This window comes from Pseudorasbora parva, chromosome 7, assembly GCF_024679245.1.
Source record: "Pseudorasbora parva isolate DD20220531a chromosome 7, ASM2467924v1, whole genome shotgun sequence".
NCBI classification, from domain to species: Eukaryota; Metazoa; Chordata; class Actinopteri; order Cypriniformes; family Gobionidae; genus Pseudorasbora; species Pseudorasbora parva.
This window is the reverse complement of record NC_090178.1, coordinates 30,489,043-30,495,203: the sequence shown is the minus strand read 5'-3', so window position 1 is coordinate 30,495,203 and position 6,161 is coordinate 30,489,043.

Genomic DNA, 6,161 nt, shown 5'->3' with positions numbered 1-6,161 from the left:
AGTTTAATGTGCGGTACAGATGAATATTTAAGTCATTAAATTCACATGAATGCTTCCCTCCGCTGCGTCTGTCAGTCTCTTAGCTTTCAAACTGTGTGTGGTGAAGACAGTCAACACAATACAACTGAAATGTAAAACTGTTAAAAGAAAAGGCTCAATAAACTATTGCATAAGACAGTATATTACAATACTCATCCATATCTCTTCCCTTGTGTTTTAAACTTCAATGTGGACGGAGCGCTGTGTGGTGTGAGACTGTATCATCCAGAGCAGCTTTGAAGCGTAAAGTACACTGTAAAAAAATATTGTTGGTGATTATTTGAGTTGAGAAATATTTGAGTTTATTGAAATAAAAAATTTGCGTTGATACAGTGAAGAAAATTGGTTTAATAAATAGAAAACTCAAAATATTATTGTATCTGAACCACATGAAAAACGTGATAAATCATGACTATAGCACAATTTGGCATGCTTCACTGCGTCTTCACAAATAAAAAACACACAATTACCAAATATGCTTACGAAATATTTTAATTATATTTAAATAAAAGTAGTCGATTCTCAAATGTTCATTGCATTAACTCAAATGTTTAATTTCAATGAACTCAAAACTTTAAGGCAACCAGGTAACTTATTTTTTTAAATATTATTTTACAGTTTAGGGTCGAGCAGGCCGTTGCCATCTTGGCAGCGCATCACCGGACATGGCTGGAGCTAAGGTGACGTGATGACTAACACTAACAGACAGCAGACAAACGGCAATCCACCTTTCACTCAAAGTGACCACGCCCCTAATTATGCAAAATACATCATAATTTAGAAGTAACAAGCTATTTTTTACACTGTATTTGACCTCTCTTTCAAACACTCCATTTTGATGGGTGTGTGCATTCAAGACTTGGAAGTTAACATCCACTGCTATGATTGGGTAACAGTTTTGAATATAAAAATAATTTTCAACGTCCTGGCATTTCATGTGTGGAATTTGCTGAAAACTTCCGATGCTGAAAAAATATCTCGTTACAAAATGACATAGTATAAAAAAAATGTAAGATTTTCTATAGAAGTCTAATGCAGTCTCAAGTGGAAGCCAGGAGAATGTGTGTGTGTCAGTGCAATGTCTAGTGTTCGTTAGTGCTTGGCAATCTAAACCCTGTTTATTATAGTAGTAAAGCTTCTTTGAATCTTTTGGAGGAGGGACAACATAAAGAGGCGAGAGTGCTAAGAGTAGAGGAGGAGAGGAACAGACCCAGGCTTTATGCTCTCATATTATTCTAATCTCTAAGAGTCAGTCCAACATAAGCAACACGGGGGAACTGGCTATCACTTCAATCAGGCTCAGGTCAATGCGTGCCTTGTTTGTCCCGTCACCGTTCAACTATTTTTACGTTTGAATCAGTAAAAGCTGAACAAATACGCAGTCTCAGAAATGTACATTTCCATTTGGAAAAAGTTGAAATCCTGTATTTAAGAAATTGTTTCTGCATCTCTTAACATCACCTTCATTTACTTGTTATGCATATCTTGAATTTTTGGCTGTTTTCATCCTGATCTTGCCAGCTTTCATGTTGGTTCAGACCAAAATGTATTAAAGTATTCAAATCAGCTACATTCCTGATGGAAATCCAACTTATAAGCCAGATGTTTTGGAATATCTGGTTTCTAGCTGTGCCAGCTAGACCAGAGCTAATTCACTCCACGCTGACAGATGTCAATCAACGATGACACTCACCAGAATACAGTATCTCACTTCTCAGATATTTCATAACCCGACTAACAGCAGGTAAATGTGGTTAAGTTGTTTTTTGTTTGTTTGTTTGTTTGGAACATGTTGCAGATGGTCAATAGCTAGTAGACCACCAAACACCAAATAAACAAAAACATTAAAGATGGTCAAGAATTTTTGGAACATAGCTGGTTTTAGTGATGTGACGTTTGGCACAGGCTTTGTAGCTTGTCTAAAATAAACGAAACATCTTAAATTGTAGCACTGTATCAGAGCTCGATTCGCTTTGCCATAACCACGTGATCTGTCACATCCGAAGCTTCGTTTTTCCGCACACAACCACGTGACTGCTTCGTATTCTGATTCAAACATAGCGCAACCCTTTTTACAGCTCTGGTGTCATTCGTTTCTTTGATGAGAATAAATCATAATACGAATATTTGTGCATTTTCAATTTCAGTATTTATCCCCGACATGAAAGACTATTATTTTTTATTGAGTCAATATTTGTATTTACTTAACACAAATAGTTATTTTCGTAACACAAACTGAATTATTATTTGAAACAAGCAAATATGGCTGGGTTGTCTGGGATCCAAAATACAGATTTGACACTAGCTAGTTGGTTTCTGGAAACAAATATATGAGAACCAGAACACCAGAAACAACAACATCCGACCACCAACAACTGAAAATCAGGACGATATACAAAAACTCTAACCAATCAAAGAAACAAGAAACAGGCGTTTCAAATAGGGATGCTCTGGCAGCAAACAAGAAAACAGAGACAAACCAAATCAAAAACCATAGAAACACTAAAACTAGATAGAAACCAGCCATTCAGTTTCACAACAGAACTTTTTTTCACCTATGTAATGACTTTATTATTTAGTTAACTTTCATGATAGATAGATAGAGAGAGAGAGAGAGAGAGAGAGAGAGAGAGACAGACAGACAGACAGACAGACAGACAGACAGACAGACAGACAGACAGACAGACAGACAGACAGACAGACAGACAGACAGACAGACAGATAGATAGATAGATAGATAGATAGATAGATAGATAGATAGATAGATAGATAGATAGATAGATAGATAGATAGATAGATAGATGTAACGGATTCACAGAGGCAGGATTCAATTGCAAGTAACTAGTTTATTGACAGAAGTGTCACAGAAGCCAAAACTCAGAACACAGAAGAAGTCCGGATAAGACGGAGCAGTGAGAGAGACTCTGTTGGCGACACGGGCAGGCTGTGAGCAGCAGTGACTCGGGAGCGCGGTTGAGGTAATCCGGGAAGGGATCCAGCGTTTCACGGAAGGGGGAAACGACAACCAACACGGAGACACAAGGGGAAACATCCAACAACACTCTGACAAAGACAAGAGAGAAACAGAGAGACTAAATAGGGTGAAGGTGATGAGTTGCAGCTGGTGCAGGTGATCAGCCACAGGTGCGTGATGAGCCAATCCCAGGCTCCGCCCTCAACTACATTCAACACGCACCCAAGAGTGAGACAGGGAATCCATGAACCGTGACAGTACCCCTCCCCCTAGGAGCGTCCCCTGACGCTCCCAGCCGACCTTACCTGTTGATTGTAATCATCAATAAGGGAGTGATCCAGAATGTCCCTAGCAGGAACCCAACTTCTCTCCTCCGGACTGTAACCTTCCCAGTCCACCAAGTACTGGAAACCGCGTCCCCTCCGTCTAGAATCCAGAATGCGATTAACCGAATAAGTTGGTTCCCCATCTACGAGTCGCGGCGGTGGGGGAACCGGGACTGGCGGATTAAGGTGGGAGTGAAAAACAGGTTTGATTTTGGATACATGGAAGGCGGGATGAATCCTCCTGTACGCCGGAGGGAGTTTGAGGCGGACTGTCACCGGACTAATGATCTTGGTGACAGTGAACGGGCCGATAAATTTGGGAGCAAGTTTATTAGATACGGAGCGGAGAGGAATGTTCTTGGTAGAAAGCCACACTTTTTGACCGACGACGTAAACGGGAGGCTTAGACCGGTGGCGATCGGCTTTAGCCTTGGTGCGCGCTCCCACCTGGAGCAGAGTCTCACGGGCTCTGGTCCATGTGCGATGACACCTCTGGATAAAGGCGTGAACAGAGGGGACCGCGACCTCGGAATCCAGACTAGGAAAAATAGGTGGCTGGTAACCTACACTACACTCAAATGGCGAAAGGCCCGTAGATGACACTGGTAACGAGTTATGAGCGTACTCAACCATAGAGAGTTGCTGGCTCCAGGATGAAGGATTCTTGGATACCAAACATCGCAACACTCTCTCCAGATCCTGATTGGCTCTCTCGGTCTGACCGTTGCTTTGGGGGTGATAACCCGAAGACAGACTAACCGTGGCTCCTAGTAATTTACAAAACTCCTGCCAAAATTTGGACACAAATTGGGAACCTCTGTCGGAGACCACGTCCATCGGGAGGCCATGTAACCGAAAGACGTGATCTACCACAGATACCGCTGTCTCCTTGGCTGAGGGTAATTTGGGCAAGGGAATGAAATGTGCTGCCTTCGAGAATCGGTCCACGACGGTCAAAACGACCGTCTTGCCCTGGGAGGGCGGGAGGGCGGTAACAAAATCTAGAGCGATGTGGGACCAGGGTCTCGAAGGAACAGACAGCGGCTGAAGTAACCCCTGGGGAGGTTGGTTAGATGTCTTACTAACCGCACAGACCGAGCAAGCCAAAACAAAACTGCGAACGTCGCGAGCCATAAGTGGCCACCAAAATCGTTGCTTTATTAAACTGCAAGTGCGGTTTACCCCTGGATGACAGGCAATGTTGGAGCAGTGACCCCATTTGAGGACCTCGGATCTTAACCCCTCCGGAACGAACAAACAACTCGGTGGGCCGCCGGGCGGGGGCGTTACCCCTTCTAAGGCCACTTTGACCTTCGATTCGATCTCCCATGTGAGTGTAGAGATAACTATCTTCTCTGGCAAAATACACTCGGGAGTAACCGGGCGTTCGGAAGCATCAAAAATACGAGATAAAGAGTCGGGTTTGATGTTTTTAGACCCGGGGCGGTACGAGAGAACAAAGTCAAAACGTCCGAAAAAAAGTGCCCACCGAGCCTGCCTGGAGTTGAGTCTTTTAGCAGATCTAATATATTCAAGGTTCTTATGATCCGTCCATACAATAAAAGGTACCCCCGACCCTTCAAGCCAATGACGCCACTCCTCCAACGCTAACTTGACGGCCAACAACTCTCTGTTACCAATGTCATAATTGCGTTCGGCAGGAGAAAGACGATGGGAGAAAAACGCGCACGGGTGCATCTTGTCATCTGAGGGAGAGCGCTGTGAAAGAACCGCTCCTACCCCCACCTCTGACGCGTCGACCTCTACCACGAACTGACGTGTGGGATCAGGGGCGACTAAGATGGGAGCCGAAACAAAGCGGCTTTTCAGTTTGGCGAATACAGCCTCGGCTGTATCGGACCACCTGAACGTCATTCGGGGAGAGGTCAAGGCAGTCAGAGGTGCGGCTAGTTGGCTGAAATTGCGAATAAAACGCTGATAGAAATTGGCGAACCCCAGAAACCTCTGTAGGGCCTTACGGGAATCTGGACTTGGCCAATCCATCACAGCCTTAACCTTGTCGGGATCCATGCGCATTCCCTCCGATGACACAATGTACCCTAAAAAAGGAACAGACTGAGCATGAAAAGCGCATTTCTCCGCCTTGACAAAAAGCCCATTCTCTAGCAACCTCTGAAGCACTCGTCTGACGTGTCGAACATGTTCCTGGAGAGACGAAGAAAAAATCAAAATGTCATCCAGGTAGACATATATGAATTGGTCGACCATGTCTCTCAACACATCATTGACGAGTGCCTGGAAAACCGCTGGGGAGTTGGAAAGGCCGAAAGGCATGACCAAGTATTCAAAATGCCCCCTGGGGGTATTAAATGCGGTTTTCCATTCATCCCCCTCCCTGATGCGAACCAAATGATAAGCGTTACGTAAGTCCAACTTCGTGAAGACGGATGCTCCCTGTAACCTCTCGAAAGCTGAAGACATCAACGGCAAAGGATAGGTATTCTTTACCGTGATGTTATTCAGCCCTCGGTAATCAATGCAAGGTCGCAGAGAACCATCCTTCTTCCCCACGAAGAAGAACCCCGCCCCCGCTGGAGAAGAGGAAGGGCGGATGAATTTGGAGGCTAGAGAATCAGAAATATATTTCTCCATGGCCTCCCTCTCTGGAATAGAAAGAGAGTATAGTTTGCCCTTAGGCGGAGACTTACCTGGGAGTAAATCTATAGCACAGTCATAGGGACGATGCGGAGGGAGAGAAGCAGCTCGGGACTTACTGAACACTTCCTTCAGGTCGAGGTACTCCGGAGGCACGTTAGACAGATTCACCGTCTCACTCTGAAAAACAGAACGAGAAACAGACG